At 49.5% G+C, this 23,234-nt stretch overlaps 1 protein-coding gene and 1 pseudogene across 2 annotated transcripts in view; both read left to right on the top strand.

Annotated features, from left to right (window-relative positions):
• Positions 1-23,234, top strand: part of LOC144315729 (uncharacterized) — a 48,846-nt gene that overhangs the window by 7,913 nt on the left and 17,699 nt on the right. The window lies entirely within an intron of this gene.
• On the top strand, positions 3,802-9,741 carry LOC144315315 (interleukin-9 receptor-like; annotated as a pseudogene).

Here is a 23,234-nt window from a genome sequence, read left to right as displayed (position 1 = left end):
CAAAACAATGAAACAACCATGAAAGCATGTGTTCCTTCCCAGTGTCCAGAACCGAGAGTGGGCCTGTGTCCCCTTCTCTGCAGCCATCCTGCTGTTGTCCCTTCTAAGTTGTTGGTATCAAACCAGGTATTATAATGGGGCTGTGTGTCCTTCAGCCTGCAGGATCCTGGTGAGAGTTCAGGCTCAGTGAGGCGCTGAGCGCTGGATGCTAGTCCTTGCTTCTCCAGACTTGCTGGATGGGCTCTGGAAAAAAATATCCATGTCTAGGACTCCCTTTTCTTATTCATTAAGTGAGGAGGTTGGATCAGCTGGCCTTCAGGTCATTTCTAGCATTGACTCCAGGTTTTGAAGCAATCTTGGTGGGCTCCACGGACACCACAAGCTTCATGGCCCCAGGGCCATCTGACCCCTGGTTTTCTGCTGCTTCTCTGCAGATAAAGTCAGATTCCTCTTCTCAACAAAGCAGCTTGAGCCTAGGCCCAGCCTTTCCAGGCTACCACCTGCTAGCCTCTCCCCTTCATGCCCCCTCTCCTCTCTGCCATCCCCTGCACATCCTTCCCCCTACATGCTTTCCCTCCCTTCATACCCTGCCTTCCTCCTTGCCCCTATCCCAGCCCAAGACTTCCAGACACTCTCCCATGGGGATCTCTCCTGGACATCCCGTGGCCCCCACTGCTCATCCTGTGTGGACACAGGTAAGTTCAACCACTTCCTGCATCTTTGGGCTCACTGTACATCTTTGGGCTCCCATTGCTCCTTGTGCCCGTGCGGCCTTCTCACAGGCCTGTCCTGAGGTCCCGAGGCCCCGAGGCAGTGGCAAGGCCCATTCCTGCCCACCGACTCCACCTCAGCTGTCCTCCCTCCTAACTGTCCTCTCCTATCTCTTGTAGATCATGGTTGTTGTCCTCATTATGTCCTTAGGTTCTAGATCTTTCCTCAAACTCCTGGCCAGTATTTCAGGATCTCCCTGCTGGCTTCCTCTGCCTGTCAGGAATGCCTTGGAAGTATGCAGCCCTTTATAGAAAGGAGAGGACTTTCACATCCATTCCGGGGTTGGCCTAGGACCAGCCTGTGGGGCCACCACAGTCATGCTTGGCTCCTGGAGAGAAGGTGTTCACATGTTGGCTCATTCCTGGATGATAAGTTTGTGTGGGAGAGATGTCTGATAACCACTTGCAGAATAATATGATTTCGGGGGAACCTATTCTTACAGGTTCTTTCTTGTAATTAAGAAACTGCAGCAGGGAGAATGCAGAGAAGAAAACAAAGGTGGTGGGAGCCAGTGATGGAGGCTGAGACCGGGAGATAATGGGAAAGGCCCTTGGGGAATGGCAGTGGTGTGCTGCCCCCTTGTGGTGGGCTGTGTCAGGACAGCCTGAGGCTAGGGTTCTGATTAGGGTTCTGGTGAGAAAGAGGGTTCCGCTTCAGGTTTGGTTAAGGCCCAGGAGCTTGGAGGGTCCCATCTGCTGGCATGGGGGAGACGTGCCCCGAGAGATGAGTTGAGGGTGATGGTCAGTGTGAGGCACAAGCTTAGGGCTGGTATTCAGTGGGGCGCTGATGGTGGGGTTTGTCTCTGGTTGACTTTCAGATTTTTCATGCTTAAGCTATTTATGGGAAAATCAAATGGTAGGATTTCCTTCTGGGTTGCTAGGTGAGTCTTCTGGTGTCACTCAGGTGTCTGAATCCCTCTGGGTTCGGAACCAGGCTTTGGGGCTGCTCATTTCAAAACCCAACGTAGGGTTAGGGTTAGAGCCCAGGTGCTTGGAGGCTCCTATCTGGGGGTCCTTTTGAGATCCGGCGAAGGTAAGGATGAGGCTCAGGCTCATTGTTCGTGTGGAGGGGTATGCAGAATGTGGGGCTAGGCTCAGGGGGTACTTGGGTTTCTCCTACATTATCTATCTGCCATACTTTTGAATGACATGACTTTCTCTTTTTGTTGCTGGAGGCTTCTGGTATTGCTGATGAGCCCCAAATTCCTTGGTTTTCAGAGCCAGGCTTTGGGGCTGAGTGGGTTCATAACTGAACCTAGAGTTAGGGTTAGGGTGAGGGCACAGGAGCTTGGGGGGTTCTATTCAATGGCAGTGTGAAGACTTGTCCAGACGGATGAGTTGAGGACATGGTAAGCGTGAGGCTCAGGTGCTTGGCTGGTGTGCAGGGGGGTGCTGAACATTTGCCTGGGCTCAGAGGGCCCTTTGTCTATCTCAGACTCCTGCTATCTGCCCCTCATAAATGGTACTTTATCCTCCTGGTGGGGGGTTGGCTGAGCTTTCCGGTGTCACTCACTAGTCCCCCATCCTTCGAAGTTCAGAGCCAGGCTCTGGGGGGGGGATTATTAGAACCCAAATTAAGGTTAGGGTTAGGGCTCAGGAACCAGAACATCCCTATCTGCCATCATGGGGGGAGACCTGCCTGGAGGGCTGAGTTGAGGGCAAGGCTCAGCGTGAGGCTCAGGTGCACAACTAGTGTGCAGCAGGGCACTGAACATGGCACTGGGCTCAGTGAGCCCTTCAGATTTCAGGCTCTAGCTATGTGCTGTTCTCCCAAATGGCACCGTGTCAGTCTGGGTGGGTGGCTGAGCTTTCTAGTGTCACTCATTTGTCCTCAATCCCTTGCGGTTCAGAGCCAGGCTCCAGGGCTGGGTTTGGGTCAGAACCCAAACTAAGGTTAAGGTTAAGACCCAGGAGCTTGGACAGTCCTATCTGCCTACATGGCTGAGTTTAGGGTGAGGCACAGAGTGAGGCTCAGGTGCTCGGCTGGTGTGCAGGGGGGCACTGAACATTTGCCTGGGTTCAGGGGGCCCTTTGTCTATCTTGGGCTCCTGCTATCTGCCCCTCATACAAATGGCACTTTTTCCTCCTGGGGGCGTTGTCCTAGCTCTCTGGCGTCGCTCACTAGTCCCCCTCCTTAGAAGACAGGATCCTGGCTCTGGGACAACAAATCTAGGGTTAGGGTTAGGACCCAGGAGTTTGGAGGGTTCTATCTGCCCATATGGTGGAGACCTCTGGGAGGCCTGAGAGCGATGCCCAGGGAGAGGCTCAGCCTCGGGGATGTTATGCAGGGGGACATTGAACGTGTGGTTGGGCTCTGGTGGCCCTTTGGTTTTTTGGGCTGTAAGCATCTGCTGGAATTCCAAATGGCAGCATTTCATCCTGGGTACATGGCCGAACTTTCTGGTGTCTCTCACATGTCCTCAACCCTCAACCCTTGGAGACATGCTCTGGGCATGGGTTGGGTCAGAATTCAATCTAGGGTTAGGGCTAAGGATCAGGAGCTTGGACAGTCCATCTGCCCACATGGTGGAGACCTCCCCAGAGGCCTGAGGTGAGGGCGAGGCAAGGTGTGAGGCTCAGGTTCTCGCCTGCCATGCAGGGGTCGTTGAACATTTGCCTGAGCTCAAGGTGTCCTTTGGATATCTCAGGCTCCTCTTATCTACCCCTCCTATGAATGGCACTTTTTCCTTCTGGGGCATTGGCCAAGCTCTTTGGTGTCACTCACTAGTCCCCCATCAATCATAGTTGGGAGCCAGGCTCTGGGGCAGGGTTGGGTCAGAACCCTATCTAGGGTTAGGGTTAGGGCAGGAGCTTGGAGGTCCCATCTGCTGGCACTTGGGTCGGTCTTGGAGTTTCTGTCCAAGGGGAAGGAGGAGGTGATGTCTGGGCACTAGTGTCTGTTTGAGGTGGGTTGGTGGAGAGCTTGCAGGACAGGGCTGCCATCTGTCTCACTCCACAGGGAAGGGTTTGGCTGGCAGTGCTGGGGCCTGTCCTCCAGGGACCCACCTGACTTTATTCCCATCCATGTACCATGGGTCAGAGCCCATCACCTCCTAGCCCTGCCTGTGATCCCTTCTCCTGGAATCATTCTCAGGGAACTTCCCTGTCAGAGTGTCAGCTGCTAGATCCTAATCTTGCCCCGAGACAGCCACTGTGGGCTCCAAGCCATCACTTGGGGCTGGATTTTTCACCTGCCTCAAAGACATCTTAAGGATAAACTGCCATTGGTCTGCCCCAGAGCTGGGTCAGGGTCCCAGTCCCTGGCTCCTCTTTACCAGGTGAGTCTGGAGGGCCAAGTTCCATGAGGGCCATGAAGGTGGGATCCCCATGATGGCAGCAGCAAGGGCTGAGCCGGTGCAGTGGGCCCTTGGTGTCAGCATACTCCCTTTCCAGCAACCACGCGCTGGGCAGCAAGCATAGATGTGTCTTCCGGGCCAGTGAGTGCACCGTGGTGCTGCCGCCCAAGGAGGTGCTGGTGCCTTCTGACAACCTCACCCTCACTCTCCACCATTATGTGTGTGGGAAGGAGCAGGTCAGCCTGGTGGACCCACAGTACCTGCCCCGGAGACATGGTGAGGCCTGGGTTGGGGTGCCTTGACAGGGAACAACCTGGCTTCGTGGGAATCGGGAGGCAGGATTCCATTGCCCTTAACCTCCCTGGCCCAGTGAATGTTCTCCATCCCCGCTAAGAGAGACCCAGGACTAGGAGCAGGTTGGGCCCCTGGGAAGGTAGAGCCCACTGCTTACTGGAGAGGCAGGGCTTTGGAGAAGATGAAGATTTAGTGCTTCAGGTTGGGGCAAGGGTACAACTTGAGTTACTTGAAATGCACTTCAGTCATAGCAGGAACGACTCCAGTAAGACACCGGCAGGCACTTCCAGCAGCAGCTTGTGAAGGAAGATGCAAGCAAGATTTGAAAATTGCCTTGTCTGGCTGCAGGGGCTGGAGGAACTCACTGTCCTCTTGTTGCACCTGGGCCCTCCCTAGGAGACCTGCCTCCCAGTGAGGCCCTTGGTCTGGGAGGGGAGGGCTTTGACCATGCCCTCCCCATCCCCCCGCATCTTTCAGACCCCAGTCCTGGGCATCCCAACAGACATGCCCTCATGTAGCCACTCTGTTTCAGTGAAGTTGGACCCTCCCTCGGACTTACAGAGCAATGTCAGCTCTGGCTACTGTGTCCTGACTTGGGGTGTCAGTCCTGCCTTGGAGCCTCTGACCGCCAACCTCAGCTACAAGCTGGCCTTCAAGAAACAGGAGGAGGCCTGGGAGGTAATTCTGGGCTGACTACTCCAGGGGCCTCTCTCTCCTGGGAGCAGCAGCTCAGGGCCACATCTCATCCCACGTAGGGAGATGTTGGAATAATGAGGAGGGGAGGTGACCAGAGCCAGGAGTGTGATTGTGCACATGTGTATTTGTATGTGAGTGTACTGATGTGTGCATAAATATGTGTGTTTACCTATGTGAGTGTGCACAGGGTATGTCTACGTGTGTGTGAGTGTTGTGAGCATGTCGGTGTGTACACCTGCGTTAAGTGCATGCTTATGGGCCCGTGTGGTGTGCATGTATACCTGTGCCCATGTGCGTGCGAATGGTCATGTATATGTGTGCATGCAGGTTCTTGAGGCTCAGTGGACCCTGTCTCACCCTCAGCACCTGCCTCACAGCAGGTGTCCTCTGCCTCACAGCAGGCCCAGCACAGGGATCACATCGTCGGGGTGACCCAGCTCACCCTTAAAGCTATTGAATTGGACCCTGGTTCCAGCTATGAGGCCAGGCTGTGTGTCCAGATGGCTACACTGGAGGATGAAATAGTGCAGGAGCAGCACCATGAGGGCCAGTGAAGCACGAATGGAACCAGTCTGTGTGCTTCCCGTCTCCCTAGAGCCCTGTCTGAGGAAGGGGTCTCCCTCCCAGAGGGCTTCCCCTCCTTGTGCATCATACCATCCCACTCTTTCATCCTCTTGGAAGGCAGTCATACCCCAGCTGAACACCCTCCCCTGGAGCTAGGAGAGTTTTAGGGAGGAAACAACCACTTGCCAAGCATTGGGCCTCTTAGAAACCTGTAGTCGTTGTCTGTCACTGGATGTGAGTGTGGCCCCAGGTGGCATGGTGGGCCTGTGCTTCTGTCTCTGGAGCCTGGACATTGTCTCATCTCCCAAGGGAGGGCAGGGCTGACCCTTGTGAACTGGTGGGAAGGGGTGAGCCATCACTGATGACCTTGCAGACGGTGGAGGTGAGGGTCTGCGGCAGGCGGTTCGTTAGCAGGCATGACACAACCCCTGTGGCCTATGAGAAAATTTCCACTGTGGCCCATGGCACTCCTAGGGCTACTTTGCAATGTGGATTTGGAGGAGCATCCTGGTGCCAGAGAGGCTCACAGCCCTGGGTCCTTCTTTTCCATAGGTTCTCACCTGTTCTCACCTCAGGGACAGCTGACAGCAGTACCCTTGTAGCTGTGCCCGTCTTTTCTGCTGCTGACCAGCCTGACCTACCTTGTGTTCAAGCTTTCACCCAGTTCGGTAGCCAAGGTGCGTGTGTCTGTGTACACATGTGTGATTGTGTTAGTGTGTCTCTGCATGAGATTCTGTATGAGTGTCAATGTGTATGTATGCGAGTCAGTGTGTGCATGTGTAGGTGTGCGGTAGGTGGGGTATCTTGGGCCACACTGGTCATCCCTCCTCACCATCTGGTCCTCGATGGGGCCGGGGTTTTGAAGCCTCTGCCCTGGACCCGTGGAGAGTTCCCCAGTTACCAGGTGTGTTGGGGGCCGTCTGGCTTCAAAGAGGCTCAGAGGGATCCAAATTCATTGGACCCAAGCCACTCAGGATCCTCATCTCCTGCCTCTGGAGGTGCTCTGTGGTTTGCTAATTTTTAAATGCATTCCATGAAAATAGAATCTTGGGAATCTGCTGTGCTCAGAGCCCTGTTGAATGCCACAGAGAACAAAACAGACACAACCCCATGGACAATCATCACCCCTTTCAGGTTATAGGAGGAGATAGACCAGGTGCAGACTGGCAGCAGAAAGGATGTGAGGAAGTCAGAACAAGAGAGTGGGGTGTTGGGGGGTATTGGGGAGGGAGTTGGGGTTGGGGGGTGAGGGAGGAGATGCTGGACAGGGCCGTGAATGCCAGACTTGACCTTGGGGCACAAGAAAGCTCTTGAAGCATGTGAAACAGTGTGCGACAAGACCTGGTTTGTATTTTGCAAATAGATTTTGAGGGTATGAGGGGAGGGGGAGGATCAACCGGGAGGCCATTGGTGGTATCCAGAGGGTGGCGATTTGACTGGAGCCAGTGGGAGAAGCAGAGAGGGAACAACGTGGAGGGAATTGGCAGGCCTTAGGAAGAGAAGCCAAGGGGGCAGATGAGCTGTGAACCGTGGATCCCTGAGGTGGGGAACTGAGGCTGGGGAGGCTGATTTGGACTTGTTGTGTTGGAGTCCTGTGCCACATCTTTGTGGGAGGGCCAGTGGGTCTGTTGCTCAGGGAGGAGTCAGGTGGGGCAGGGAGCTGCCTCCTACCTGCTGGTGGCACACGTGTGGTTCCTGGAGGCGCCACTCCCGCTGTGGGATGAGGACACAAGTGGTCTCCCTGTGGCCTTAAACCCACCATCGCAACTCACCCTGTAAAGGACATGTGTCTTGGTATAAGTGAGTCCTACGGGGTCATTAGCTCGGGAGGCCACACGGGCAAGTGTCAGGTTTGCTCCCAACAAGAGGCAAGAGAGCAGCAGCCAAGGCAGGGTTGCCTCTGGCTGGAAGGGAGTGAAGCTCCCACAGGGACCTCATGCCTCCTGGAGCTGGGGCCTCACTGGTCATCCCTCCTCCCAACCCCTTGGGTGTGCGTAGGCCTCCAGCTGGCCTCAGGGTATAGAGAAGCTTCTACCAGAACATACCCTCTCCAGCGGCATTCTTCCAATCCCTCTACAGTGTGCACAGTGGGGACTTCCAGGTGCGTGCACAGCCCATGGCAGGGGTGGGGGCGGGGCTGGGGCCACCCACAGGTCTGGCCTGCCCAGGATGTGGGCTTCGGTGAGAGTTGGGGGCTAGTGTGGGGGCCTTTGTCAGTGCTTTGAGCTTTGTTGCATATGTAATGGGTTTAAATTTACACACTGTGTCTCAAATGCATCAAAACAATTAGCTGTAAAAAAACAAAACAAAACAAAACAAAACAAAACAAAACAATTAGCTGTATTTTCTATTGTGGGTTTCTTTTTGTTTTGGGGGAGCAGCCCCCGTGAGGTATATGGTCATTTTATGGTGCAAACTATGGTAGTGTCTGCAGCTGCCATGTGTCTTGTCCTGCATCTTTTCTGAAGCTGTCTGTGGGGAGGGTCTGGTGCTGGCTGTCCTTCTGGCCCTTGGGGGTCTGTGGGCTACTGCTCCGGTGGCCGCTGTGGAGCGCCTGGTCCTTCCTTGTTCCCCTGGGTAGTATGCTGGACACTTACACTCCACATTTCCCCCTTTGTGGTGCCCCGGTGAGGAAGACCACCAGGGGGTCTTCACATCAGACCCCTCCAGTTCCCTCTGGCTTGGGGGTTCTTGCCATCTGGGCTCCAGCAGGTGGTTTCAAGTTCCCCACTACGGGCAGAGGATGGGATGTGATGCTTCCTGGAGTGCTTGGACCTGTTCTTCCCTGATCCCCCTGCCATTGCTGGGCTTCTCTCTGCCTCGTCATTGTGTCTCAAAAGGGAGCCTAGAAAAAAAAATTTAGAAAAGGAGTCCAGTTTTCAAGATTGTTGTCCAAAAGTATAACTTGAAGCTTAAAGTGGAGCATTTTGTCTTTGGTGGAGGCCACCTCCTTCTCTCAGGCAGTGGCCGTCACTGTCCAGACTCCTGAAGTGATGGTTCTAGAATGGGTCATCTGGGCTGTACATATCCAGCCCTCCTCTGGAGACCCATGTCACCCACCAAGTTCTTTAGATTTCTCAGGGGTGGGGGTGGGGGTGGTCTGGAGCCATGGGTTGGCTCTCTAGGGAGCAGGGCAGTACCAGAGGGTGAGGTATGTGTGGTCCATTTGGTTGTGGTTCCTGGTCCCACCTAGGAAATACTTTCTTTTGGGAGGTGGGAGCCTCTTGTGGCTCCACAGAAGGGTCCAGGTCTGCTGCCCTCAGCCCAAAGGTGCGGTTCCCAACAGTATCTCGGTGTGTGTGTGTGTGTGTGTGTGTGTGTGTGTGTGAGTGGGGGGGGGGGGTCCAGGGGAAGGGGCCCAGTCTCTGTAGCTGATGGAAGCACCTGGAGCAGCAGCCAGGGATTTTCTCTGTCGTTAGCACCTGTCACTACCTGTATCCTGTTTCGGGTTGTTGTGAGCACCGCGCAGTGAGGTGGGGGATTCCTGAGGGTCCTGGGCTATGGATAGGCTGGCACATGGGAGTAAGATAGACTGTTCCGAGCACAGTCGTTGCTTGGACTCTGGGCGAGGATTTCAGGAGAGTTTCTTGGAGGAGGGGAAGCTGCTTCCAGGGAGAGTCCTGAACATGCGGTGTGAGCCCTTCCCACCACCCCTACGCCATTCTCTCTTTTCTAGACCTGGATTGGGGCCCACGGAATTGGTCTGCTGCTGAACCAGGACCCTGTCGGTTCCCCACAAGGAGCCTTGGAGTCTAGTGTCCAGGAGTCCATTGTGTGGCTGACCTATGACCCAGTGGATCCCTGGCAGTCAGTGGTCCCAGAGGACGAGGGGGAAGGCCCTGGCGCTGGCCTCCCAGAGGCTGGGCTGCTAGCAGGGCATGTGGTACAGGAAGGGCAGCCACCTGCCTACCTGCCACAGGGGGACTCACCCGATGAGCCCCCCAGGCCAACCCCCCCCCCCCCCCCCCCGCAGTCAGAGGGCAGCAGTGGTGATACTGTGCCCTGGGCTGCTCCGGGGGTGCCACCCTACTACCTTCCCAGGAAACATGCAGACCTTTGGTCCCAGCCTGGCTTTGGCCCGTGGCCTTTCCAGTGACCAGCAGAGCCTGGATGCCTGGTGAGGAAGAACCTGTGTGGAAGTTGGTCACAGTGAGAGGCAAGAGCTTGGTGAAAGGGTCACATGAGGACCTCAGGGCATTGTCTTTGCTCCTACCCTTTGCAGTCACTGGGTTTGATCTAGACCCCTGACTCAGCCAGCTGCATAATGTCCATTTTGTGGAAAATGGACCAAAGTCTCTCTGAGAATGGAGCCCCTGCACAGAGATCCTGTCCGGATGGAGGCCAGTGGGCGACTCCTCCTCCCTCCCTTCCCCTCAGCATCCTGCCACCCAGCCCCCACTCCCCTCCCTGCTTTCTGGCTCCACTCAGGCCCCTCAGAAAAGAGGGGTGCTGGCTCCATAGCCTGTTCTGCCCTCACCCTCTTAAAGGGCCCACCTGCTCCCAGCAGACCCAAAGGTGGTGTCATGACCTCTTTCTGTGCCTTCCTGAAGTCCCTCTTCTCCAGAGATTAGAAAGGATTCAGTGGTTCCTTCAAACTGCTGCTGGCTGGGAGAGGGGCCAGAGGAGTACAAGGAGTCTGTCTATTCTCGGGCTTTCTGGGGTTGGAGGTGCTGATGTTTAACAGATAGGATCGAATGCAGGCTGAGGTGCCTGTCCCTGGGGCTCTGGTGATCCCTGTGGTCTGCAGAGAAGAAAGCACTTGTAGCCCCAGGCTCCCAAAAGCAAAGGCCCCCTCTGCTTCAGACAGGCATCCCCCTCCCCTCTGCATGCCAGTGGCACCCCTTAGGTTTTGTGGGGAGCCTCAGAGGAGCCAGATTATGGTCAGCAGGGGTGAGGCAGGACCCAGAATGTATTTTTAGCATGTAGAGAGTGGGAAGGGTGTGGATGGAAGTGAGATGCAGGCATCTTTAGTTCTAACCAAGGTTTAAAAAAAAACAGCTTGAATCTACTTCTTGGAGCCAACCCCTGGGGAGCCCTGGGCTGGGGTGTTATAGCAGCATCTGTGTCACATTTTCTCTCAACGGCACCCAGAGACCTGGCTTTGGGCTGGAGCTTGAGAGTGCATCCCCTTGGAGGCCGTGTGAAGGTTGGTAAGCCATGCCTGCCCCTTCAGCCACATTACTCTGAGTTCCCCTGAGCAAGTTGCCTGCACACCTCCATGCCTAGAAAATGCTGGCTTCTCCCTTTGGAGATGAGACAACCCTTGGACATTGTGTGCCCTGAGATCCAGTTCACAGCAGAGCAAGGTTGGGAGATCTTGGGAAGAGGAAGTTGCTGAGCACCGGGTCTGAAGGAGTCAGAGAGCTGGTGACTGGGAACTCCAGTCCTGATGTGGCTGGTGTTTCCAGGGAGTTGGGTGCATGGCACCACTGGAGCTTGAGGGCCCCACACATGGCCAGCTGGACCTTGGAAGGTCTGGAAGGCCAGACTGAGGGCAGCGAGGGAAGGAGAGTTTCCCTGGTGAGGGAGGCTGTGCAATGGTTTCTCTTGGCTTGTTTGTTTTTAATATTTTTTATTTTTAAGTAATCTCTACACCCAACATGAGGCTTGAACACACATTCCCATGATCAAGACTTGTGTGCTCCACCAACTGAGCCAGCCAGGCCCCTCCTCTTTCTTTGTTTTTCAATGTGGTGAAATCCACATAATTTAACCCTAACTCTTTCAAAGTATACAATTCAGTGACATTCAGCACATGTGTGTAGTATTATCCGACCATCATCACTCCCACAGGAAATCCCCTTCCAGGTAGGCAGTCGTTCCCCACTGGGCCCTCCCGGTGCCCTGTGCAGTCCCTTGCCTGCTTCCCATCTCCATGGATTCACCTCTTCTGAGCATTTGTTAGAAATGAAGTCATACGATATGTGACTTTCCCCACAGCCTTTTTCCTCAGCGTAGCGTTTTCGAGGTTCATCCACTTTGCAGTGTTGGTGCATCAACCCTTACTGTGACTGAACATTATTCCATTGTATGGAGGGACCGCATCTAGCCATTCTGCTTGACACTTGGGCTGTTCCCAATTTTTCCCTGTTGTGAGCAGCACTGCTGTGAACATTCATGTAAAAGTTGTTTCAGTACCTGTTTTCTATGTTTTTGTGTATATTCCTAGGAGTGGAATTGCTAGATCATATGGTAACTCTATTTTTAGAATTTTTGAGGAACTGACAAACTGTTCTCCACAGTGACTTCAGCATTTTACATCAGTGATGTACTGAGGTTACAATTTCTCCACATCCTCACCAACTGTTGTTAGCATCCTTAAAACATTTAAGTTTCTTTATTTAAATAATCTCTACATCTAATGTGGGGCTTGAACTCATGACTCTGAGATCAAGAGTTTCATGCTTGGGGTGCCTGGGTGGTGCATTCAGTTAAGTGTCTGACTCTTGGTTTCTGCTCAAGTCATGATCTTGGGGTCATGCAATTGAGCCCCCATAGGAGTCAGACCTTGGTGTGGCATCTGCTTGGGATTCTCTATCCCTCTCCCTCTGTGCCTCCCGCTTATTCTATCCCTCCCTAAAATAAATAAATAAATCCTAAAAAAACAAACAAACCCAGAGTCACATGCTATTCTAACTAAACCAGCCAGGGATCTCTTAAATCACCAATCTCAGTGTGATTTTGATTTGCATTTCCCTGATAATTGGTGATGTTGAACATCTTTTCATGTGCTCCTTGTGTATCTTCTTTGGAGAAAATCCTGTTCAAGTCCTTTGCCTATTTTTTAATTGGGTTGCTTGTCCTTGTGTTATTGAGTTGTAGGAGCTCTTTATATATTCTGATACTAAACTCATATCAGATATTCCATTTCCAAACATTTTCTGAAATTCTGCATGCTACTTGGTGTCATATACAATAAATCATTGCCTAATCCAAACCCAACAAACACATGAAAAGATGCTTAACATTCTTAGACATCAGGGAAATGAAAATGAAAACCACAGTGAGATGCCATTTCACACCCAGGGAATGGCTGTTATTTAAAAAATGGAAGCTAGTTTTAGCAAAAATGTGAAGAAATTGGAATTCTCATGCCCTGTGAATGGAGATGAGAAACAACAGTGGTGGTGGTTACACAGGAATGTGAATATGCACTTAAAATTGTTGAAAATGGGACGTTTGGGTGGTTCAGTGGTTGACCATCTGCCTTCAGCTCAGGGCGTGATCCCGGGGTCCTGGGATCAAGTCCTACATTCTCTGCAGGAAGTCAGCTTCTCCCTCTGCCTATGTCTCTGCCTTTCTCTGTGTGTCTCTTTTGAATAAATAAATAAAATCTTAAAAAAATAAAAATGTTGAAAATGGCAAATTTTATGTTGTGTATATTTTACCATAATTAAAAATAAAAGTTAATGAGAGGAAAATTTTATGTTATGTATGTTATCACACCCTCAAAAAAATCTTCCTAAGCACTGGTCCCGACACATGTGACACATATGATGGAGGAAGACCCTTGTGCCCTAGAGTGAGAAGGACTTTTCTCAGTAGACACTGCTACTTCAGACTGGACTTATGCACACACACCTAGCAGATCTCCCCCAGCAGAGGTGAACACTCCCCTCCTGGCCCATTGGCATCTCTTTTTAGCATCCTCTTCCAGTCAACTGACCCCACAAACCATCCTCAATCATTGCTGTTTATCATCTCTATAATTTTTCCTTTCCCAAATGTCATACAAATGAGATTGTGCAGCATGTAGTTTATTCAGATTGTCTTCTGTCACACAGTGACATGCATGTAAGAGTCATCCATGTCTCGGTGTGGCTCGATAGATCATTCCTTTCTGTTGATGAATAGCGTTCCATTGCATGCATGCATCTCACTTGGTTATTCACTTACCTATTAAAGGATATCCTGATTTGTTAAAGTATTCCATTTTGGAGAGAGATGCTGTACATAACTGCAGGCTGGTTTTTGCTTGGACATAAGTTTTCAGAGCAGTTGTCCAAATACCCAGGAATGTGATCATTGGCTTATATGGTGAGACCATGTTTAGTTTCAGAAGGAATTGCCAAAGTGTCTTCCAGAATGGCCACAGCATTACACATCCCACTGGCAATAAATGCAAGTTCTTGCTGCTATGGCTGTTTTTCTGAAGACATTAGCCACTTTTATAGAAATGCAGTGCTCATTGTTTTAATTTGCTTTTCCCTCATGACACGTGACGTCGAGCATTATTCTGTATGTTTGTCATCTGTCTATCTTGTTTGGTGGGGTGTGTGTTCAGATCTTTACTCATATTTATTTGGGTTGTTGGTTCTCTTTTTCACTTTTGAACTTTGTATATTTTGCATAGAAATCCTTTTTCAGATGTGTTTTCGAAACATTTTTCTCCCTTTCTGTGGCTTTTGTGTTCTCTTTTCTCATTGTTCTATCACCATTTGTGGAACAGACTTTCTTTCCATTATTGAGGTGCCTTGTCCCTTTGACAAATGAAGTTACTCTATTGGCATGGTTCTATTTTTGTGCTGTCTGTGCTGTTCCTTTCATCTGTCACTTCAGCGTGACCACATTCTTTTCTTTACTGCAGCTTTATGCTAAGTCTTTGGATCTATATAAGAGTTCTTGAGTCTTATGTCAGCTAGATTTGGTTTAGAAATAGTTTGTCAATATCTTTGATGGGAATTTGATTGGGATTCCACTGAATCTGTAGATCGAGTTAAAAAGAATTGCCATCTTAACAATATTGAGTACAGGGCACCTGGGTAGCTCAGTCAGTTAAGCATCTGCCTTTGGCTCAGGTCACTATCCTGGTATCCCAGGATCAAGTTCCAGGATCCAGCCCCGCATTAAACTCTGCATTGGGCTCCCAGTTCAGTGGAGAGTCTGTTTCTCCCTCTGACCCTTCCCCCTCTCATGCTCTCTCTCTCTCTTCAATAAATACAATCTTTGAGAAAAAAAAAAAAGCAATATTGAGTGTATTGCTCCTGAACAAGGAATATCTGCAGTTATCTGTGTTTTTTTCATAATTGAAGTATTTTTATTTTAGTACAGTTAGTTGGCATTAAGTGGGTATCTTGAATATCTGCATTGAGGCAGATGGGATGGGGATCTTGAATGGGATGACCCATTCAAGGAGATTCACTTAATCCGATTTACTGAAGCTGGTATCCTTTGCGGACCCATGGAAACACTGGCAGCGCCTATTGAGGCATCATTTCCGGATCAGACTTGGTGGGTTTGAGCAGGGGTGGAAGAAGGGAACCGTGGCCAAAATTCCTCGGATGGCTCCAGTACAGACACTGGTGACTCATCCTGCTCTCTCTCGGATGCACCGAGGCAAAAAGCGCATTTATTTATATGTTATTTGATTTCTCTCATCTGTGTTTTAATGTTTTGTGAATATTTTTTATGTACATTGTTAGATTTATACCTAAGAACCTTAATTTTTGTACTGTAATTTTTTTTTCATTTCACATCCCAGTTTGTCCTGTACATCATTGCTGATCACCTCAGTCAATTTAGGCTGCTACCAAAATATCACAGACCAAGTGGCTTACAAACAATGGAAATTTATTTATCACAGTTCTGGAGGGTGCATGTCTGAGATTAGGGTATTTTTTGGTAGCAGACTTCTTGTTGTATCTTCACTTGGAGGAAAGGAGCTGGGGTCTCTTTTACAGGGAGACCACATCCTTATAACTAATCACCTGTTCTAACACCATCACACTTTTCGTTTGGATTCTAACACATGAATTTGGAGGAGCACAAACATTCACACCATAGTCCTGATGTCAACTGACTTGTACATCAACCTTCTAGTTTGCTTTTGTCATCTTTACATTTTCTTATCAAGGGACAGGAATGGTGGGCTCTATTTCAGTTGGAATTTCTAAATTATGACACTAAATACTCAGAACTCTAAATTTCAGAGATTCCCCGGGCTTTTCCTAAGTGGGTGAACTGGCCACATCTAAACTGTGAGCTGGTGGTGGGGATGTCCAGACAGTTTGGGGTTGGGAGGACAAAATAGAGAGATGGTCATCAGGGTGGCTTCCCCAGAAATGTGTCATCAGTAGGTAAGCACAGAAACCCCTGTTTCTGACTTTCTCATGGGTTTATTTTTACTTTCTTCTGTAGCATTTTAGCAGGACATATCTTACAGAAGTGTCCCTTCATCAGGGCTTTGGCCCTTCATAGCCATGGCACACCATAGTACTTTTCACAGATTCTGCTTCTCACAGAGGAGGACCTCTGAGAACATCTGGCTGCGAGTATGTGTGGGGCCTGAGTAGGTGTGCATGGGGCTGGCCGCCTGGCTACCCTGGGCCCCATGTGAGGCCCTCTCTGTTCCGATATTGACAGTTGGATGCACATTGAAAAGTAGGTGTGTTACAAACCGCAGTGTTATTTAAGGTTAAATGTATTATTTATTCCAAACCTGAATTTCTTAAAAATTAACTTTTCTGGTTTTAATGGAAGTAAACTTTTTTTTTCCTTTTTTTTTGAGAAAGTCACAGTTGAATTGGCAGCACCTTTGTGGTGGTACATAAAGTAATGTTTACTTTGGAATCTCTGGACTCGTACATTAGATAAACTATATAAATATATCAAGCTTTTATACTACAACCAGAAGATTTGGGTGTTTACTATGAACTCTTTTGTTTCTGGGGATTTTTCCAATGGGAGATTTCTAAGCCTTACTGTGACCTTTTCCTGTTCATTGGTCTGCTTCTATTTTCATCATATCAGGATCCATTTTGTTAATGTGCGTTTTTACTTGGAAATTGCCCATTTCTTCTATACTCCCAGTGTTCTCTTACTAGATTTTAAAAAATGTTTTAAAATTTTATTTTAAGTAGGCTTCATGCCCAGCGTGGAGCAAAATGCAGGGCTTAAATTCACAACCCTCAGATTAAGACCCGAGCTGAGATTAAGAGTCAGATGCTTAAGCAGCTGAGCCACCCAGTTGCCCCTCTCTTATTTGACTTAATTCATACTCTGTTTCGATCTTTTCCCCAGAATTGTCACAGTTAATGAACCAATATTGATATCTTATTATTAGCTGAAGTTCATATTGTGTCCAGTTTCCCTCTGTTCTACCTTTGCTGCTCCAGGGTCCCATGTGGGGCACCACATGACATGTGGTCATCTCGTCTCTTCAGGCTCTTCTTAGCTCTGACAATTTCTGAGATTTTCCTTGTTTCAGTGACCTTGACAGTGTTGAAGAGAAAATGGTCAGATGTTTTGTAGATTTAGCTCCACATCTGTGATGGATGGCTGAGTGTCCGCATCAGGCATTTGGAATTCTTGTGCATTGCTTTCTACTCATTACAAAAAAAAAAAAAAAAGTCTATGTATTACGTTATTTTTACTGGTGTAAACACCTGAGTAGTTATTTTAGGCTTTGGTTTCATTCCACCAGTAGAGTGGTTGATCAATTTATTCCTGCTGTGGTGCTTTCTGTTGTCTCCTGTTTCCTTTGACATAATTTCAACTTGGTGGGATTTTCATTACTGGTATTCACTCACTTTCTGATACTTCAGAATTATTTTGGCTCCTGTATTCACTATCTCAGCGCCTAGTGCCAGCCATCTCTTCCAAAAGCCCTTTTTATAGAGAATGGTATAAAAAACTTACATACGATGGGAACTAAATCTGCTCAGATGACAACGTAAGGAAACATACGCGTGTATTCCAGCCTATGTCTACACTCCTAATTTTAAAGATTTTGTAAAAGTTAAATAAAGGAAACCTTGCTAGAAGTGGAGCCAGGAACCCCAAAGGGGGAGGTCTCACACATGTACCACCCGTTGGGCCACAACCAGCAGAAAGAACTTGGTCTAAGTGGTGCCATATTTTTCACAGTTCTCAACAATACTCCCTAATTTCCTATTTAAACCCAACATAAACTGACCTTTCCTTTGTCTTTTTGGAGTTGCCTGTGGTTTGCTGTAGTTTTGTTGTCCCGAATTACAGTTCTTCAGCTATTCCCAAAGCAACTCATTTTGCTGGTAAAATAACTGGCAATTCTATCTTTAAGGTTGACAGTTTCTCTGTCGATTGTCTGTATCTGTATTAAGCTAAGGATGAGTTTATACTGAGGTCTTCAACCGCATCCACCATCTCATGGATGTTGTTACCTTTTCCTCTTGCTTATTTGTAACTCCAAGAGTGATAAACTGTTGTTATGAAACAAAATCCACCTGAGTAATTTGACAGATCCAGCTGGCTTTACTCAATGATTCATGAATCTGGCAGCATCCTATCTAGCAAATAGATGGCATGTCCACGGAGTTGTAGAAAAGGAAAGGCTCTTTAAGGCAGAGAGAGAATGGAAAAAAAGACAGTATTAGCAACGAATGTGTCATTTTAGGCAGCCTATAACTTCTTTGTGCAGATGTGTGTTCAGCTATTTACCCACTGTCAATTAGGTTGTTTTCTTATTGTTGAGTTCTGAAAGTTTTTTGTATGCTTTGAATGCAAATCCTCTATCAGACTGCAAATATTTCCCTGCACTCTGTAGGTTGTCTTTTAGTTCTCTGAGCAAGGTCTTTCACAAAGAAGTGTTAATTTTATAAAGTTCACATTAACAATTTTTTTACTTTTGTGAATTGGCTTTTGGTGTTTTATGTCAAAACTCATCACCAACCCCAAGGTCACGTAGATTTCTTTTTTGATAATTTGATAGTTGTGTATTTATTTTTAAAAAATATTTTATTTATTTGAGAGAGAGAGACAGAGACAGAACATGAGTGGGGGGGGGAGAGGGCAGAGGCAGAGGGAGAAACAGACTCCCCACTGAGTGGGGAGCCCCATGACAGGCTGGGCCCCAGGACCTTGGGATCATGACCCAGAGGTAGGCAGACGGTTAACCGACTAAGCCACCCAGGTGCCCCGTGCTTGTATATTTTAAATTTATGTACAATCTTGTGTGAATTTTGGTGTCAGTTATAAAGTTTTTGTTCATATTTCATTCTATATCCTTTCCTTTTTTAAAAAGATTTTATTTATTTATTTGACGGAGAGCGAGCACAAGCAGGGGGAGCAGCAGGCAGAGGGACAGGCTCCCCGCTGAGCAAGGTGCCCCATGTGGGGCTGGACCCCAGGATCCTGAGATAAAGGTCAGAGCAGAAGGAAGACGCTTAACCGACTGAGCCACCCAGCCGCCCCCATTCTAGATGCTTTCCAGTTAATTGTTCCTTAAGTATTTCTGGAGAGGCGGGGATATTGTACTCCATTTCAGTCAGAAAGTTCTAAAATTTATTCCGCTGGGCCTTGGGAGGGGTCGGTGCTTCCCCTGAGCTGAGTGCATCTGAGTCCTGCACGGTCCCCACCGCCCGCGGGGGCGCCCCAGCCCAGCTCCCCTACCTGCCAGGGCGTGCGCGCTCCGCCTCTTCAGGACCCGCTGTGGAGGACGTGGGGCCGGGTCCACACTGACAGAAGCCTCCTCAGGACCCGCTGTGGAGGACGTGGGGCCGGGTCCACACTGACAGAAGCCTCCTCAGGACCCGCTGTGGAGGATGTGGGCCCGCGTCCACACCGACAGGAGCCTCCTCAGGACCCGCTGTGGAGGACGTGGGGCCGGGTCCACACTGACAGAAGCCTCCTCAGGACCCGCTGTGGAGGACGTGGGGCCGGGTCCACACTGACAGAAGCCTCCTCAGGACCCGCTGTGGAGGACGTGGGGCCGGGTCCACACCGACAGGAGCCTCCTCAGGACCCGCTGTGGAGGACGTGGGGCCGGGTCCACACTGACAGAAGCTTCCTCAGGACCCGCTGTGGAGGATGTGGGCCCGCGTCCACACCGACAGGAGCCTCCTCAGGACCCGCTGTGGAGGATGTGGGCCCGCGTCCACACCGACAGGAGCCTCCTCAGGACCCTCTGTGGAGGACGTGGTTCCACGTCCACACTGACAGCAGCCTCCTCAGGACCCGCTGTGGAGGACTTGGGCCGCGTCCACACCGACAGGAGCCTCCTCAGGACCCGCCGGGGGAGGAGCAGCTGAGGAGACGCCGGCGAGCGGGGCTGCGGAGGGCTCTGTGCTCACAGGACCCCGCGGGTTAGGGCGCGCTGCGGAGACGCTGGCGCTTCCGTGGCTGAGTGTGCGTGACCTGGGGCACCGCTCGGGGCTGTGCCCGGGGCTGCGGGGGGCTCTCCCCTTTCTAGGCTCGGGATCCCCTGGCCGGACCCGCCCGTCTGTGTTTATGCACCACGAGGATTGGGTTCCTGCGGCTCCTCAGGCATCTGCAGTCAGGCAGCTCCCGTCGCCTCTGCCCTGCAGGGTCCCCCCGCGCCCACGTCCACGCGCCTTGGGGGTTGTTGGTTCTGTGTGTGTGAAAACGCCGCGGGGAATTTGGAAGGACTGCGCTGTGTAGACGACTTCGGGGAGAGCAGGTATTTTCACAGCATCGGTTCTTCCAGTCGCTGAGCCGGGAAGGTCTTCCGTGTCCGCGTGTCTCCCTGGATTTCTGTCCTCGGTGTCTACAGGTTGCAGGCACAGGCCTGTCACCTGATCATTACTTCGTGGAGAAGGAGGAAGTTGGGCAGGTTGTTTTGAAGGAACATCCCCGGGAGAGAAACAGGGGTTCAGGTGATGGAGGTTTCTCACGGCCGGGCTGAGGGGGGCAGCGGCTTGTAGGAGATCCCCTGAACATCCGCCTGTTGGGGCCTGTCACTGAGGCGTCTCTCCTGTGGGGGTCCTGAGGTTGGGGTCTGTACTTGACACGGAGCGCTGGGCTCCCCCTTCCAGCCTCCCCTCCTAGAATCCCCAGTGCACTTTACTGAGAATTCCCTTCACTCACTGTCACACTTTAACCATTTTTTGGTGGAGTTTCGGGGAAAATTGGAATTCCAAGTCCCACTGTGCCCCAGACACAGGGGCCTCTGGTATAATCCTCCCACCAGCCTCTTGCTGCCGTGTGGCCTCCTGCGGGGTGAGTGAGCTCTCCCGCTGTGGGTGAGCTGGGTCTGGGTAGGGCTCGGCCTCCACCGCAGAGTTTGATGTCACCTCTGCTTCTCTGGTGAGGTGCTGACACGGGTGGAAGAGTAACTTACACGGCGGTGATTTCAGACCTGCAGTTAAGTTGTCCCAGCAGCACAAATAGTCTTTATCTCCAGCCTCAGACTCTCCAGCTGTCATCGCTTTACCATATTTGCCACTTCACATAGAAAATACTTCAGTGTGTTTTACCCAAACAGGGATGCTCTCACACGGGACCACCCCATACCCCAAGTGAGGAAATCAGTGTGGTTTCCACGTTGTTACCCAGACCACAGACTCCCTTCCAGTGTTGCCACCTGTCCCACTGTCTGAAATGTCTGTTTCCATTCTGACCCAGCTTTCTTTTTCTGGAACTGCTCCTGAGACTTTTCCTTCTTTGTGTAACGGTGATGGATGTAAAGAGCACAGATCCATGATGAATCTTCTGGATGGCTTGTCACTGGGGTTGTTTTCACTGTCTATCCATGTTGTGATATATATCAGACCTTTATTACTCTTTCACCGTGACTCAGTTCCATTCACTGGTGACTCATCCGTTTCCCCAAGGGAGGTGCTGTGAGCATTCTCCTTTTCCCTCGGCCCCTGCAGCCACATTCTACTTTGTGCCTCTAGATATGTCATGCAAGTAGAATCAATCATACAGTATGTGTCCTTCTGTGACGGTCTGATTTCACTCAGCATCATGACTTCCAGGTTCAATCCATGTTGTAGTGTGTGTCAGAACTCCCTTAGTTTTTAAGGCTGAATCCTGTTCCATTGTTACAGGATCACAGGGTTCTTATGGAGTCAAAGAATGAATTTCCTGGACACAAAAAGATGAAGTGAAGTGAAAGCTTATTAAGTGAAGGTGAGGGCAGAAAGGAAAGAAGAAGCTCTCTAGAGTAAGGGAAGTCCCAAATGGGTTGCCACTGATGGCTCTTCATGGTCGTCTTTTATGGAGAACTGCTTGGGAAACTCGTGGCCTTGAGACTCTTGTGCCATCTGGGTTTGAGCAAGGACTATATCCATAGCCCTTAAGGGCTTACTTGTTTGAGATTTGGTCATTTTCTGTGGTCCCACTGTAGCTGCCAAAGAAAAATACTCCCCAACATCTGGGGCCCAGTGGTCTGGTCCAATCGCTTACCTCATGTTCACTCTGGTTTAGTGCTTTTGCCGGCCAGGAATAGTTTCAGAGCCTAGCCAGGGGCCCACTATTTCTCCCTGCCTAGACCTTAACTCTTTCCTTACTCACCATTGTGTATATACCACATTTTGTTGATCCATTCATCTGTCAATAGACACTTGGGTTGCTTCCACCTTTGGCTGTTGTGAAAAACACTGCTCTGAATAAGGGTATGTGAATATCTGCTCAGGTCTGCTTTCAATTCCTTTGAGTACGTACACTGAAGCAGAATTCTGTGTTAAATTTTTTGAAGATCCATTATATTGTTTTCCACAGATGCATCATTTTACTTCATTCCTTTATGTGGCAGAGCAATATTGCCATTTATGGATCTACCTCATTTTGTGTATCCATTCATTTGTTGATGAACACCTGGGTTGCATCCACCTTTTGGTTATTGTGAAAAACGCCACACTGAATATTTGTGTCCATGCTGTTGGTTTTCTTTAAACAAGTGTTTTCAGTTCTTTGGGGGTATATATCCAGGAGTAGAATGGTTGAACCATATGACAATTCTATTTTTATCTTTTTGAGGAAATGCAAACTATTTTACACATAAGCTGTAGCACCATTGCACCTTTCCACAAGCAAGGTTAAAGGTCAACATCCTTGCCAACATTTGTTATTTTCAGTTTTCTTGATTGTGATGATTCTAGTGTGTGTGAAAGGGTATGTCAGTGCATTTTATTTATTTATTTAATGTATTTATTTATTCATGGGGTGGGGCAGAGACAAGGCAGAAGGAGAAGCAGGCTCCATGCAGGGAGCCTGATGTGGGACTCAATCCCGGAACTCCAGGATCATGCCCTGGGCCAAAGGCAGGTGCCAAACCACTGAGTCACCCAGGGATCCCCTGTCAGTACATTTAAAATCTGCATTTCATAATGATTAATGATGTTGAACATCTTTTCATATGTTATTGATCATTTTTATGTCTTCTCTGGAGAAGGGTCTATCCAAATCTTTCACCCATTTTTTAAATTAGGTTGTTTTTTATTGATGAGTTATAAAATCTCTTTATATATTCTGGATAACAGACTGTTATCAGACAAACAAGGTGCAACTATTTTTCTTCCATTCTGTGGGCTGTCTTTTCACTGTCAGGACAGCATCTTTTGATGCACACAGGTTTCTAATATTGAGGAAATTAAATTCCTCCATTTTTTTTCTCTCCTTGCTTGTGTTTTGATATCAGATGTAAGAGCGTTGCTAAATCCAAGATTATGAGTCTTTATCCTCATTTATTTCTTTCAGCGCTTATAATTTTTACCTCTTATATTTAATTTATTTTGAGTTATCAATTGTGCGTCGTGTGAGATCAGGGTCTAATTTCATTCCATTGCATTTGGATAGCCATTGTCTGGTACCATTGTTGAAAAGACCATACTTTCCCCAATAATGTTGTCAACCCTTGTCAAAATTTTGTGGATCATAGAAAAAGGGGGTTATT

Source organism: Canis aureus, chromosome 6, assembly GCF_053574225.1.
Source record: "Canis aureus isolate CA01 chromosome 6, VMU_Caureus_v.1.0, whole genome shotgun sequence".
In the NCBI taxonomy this organism is placed as follows: Eukaryota; Metazoa; Chordata; class Mammalia; order Carnivora; family Canidae; genus Canis; species Canis aureus.
The sequence above is the reverse complement of the archived record's forward strand: the minus strand, read 5'-3'. Positions and strand labels throughout refer to the sequence as shown.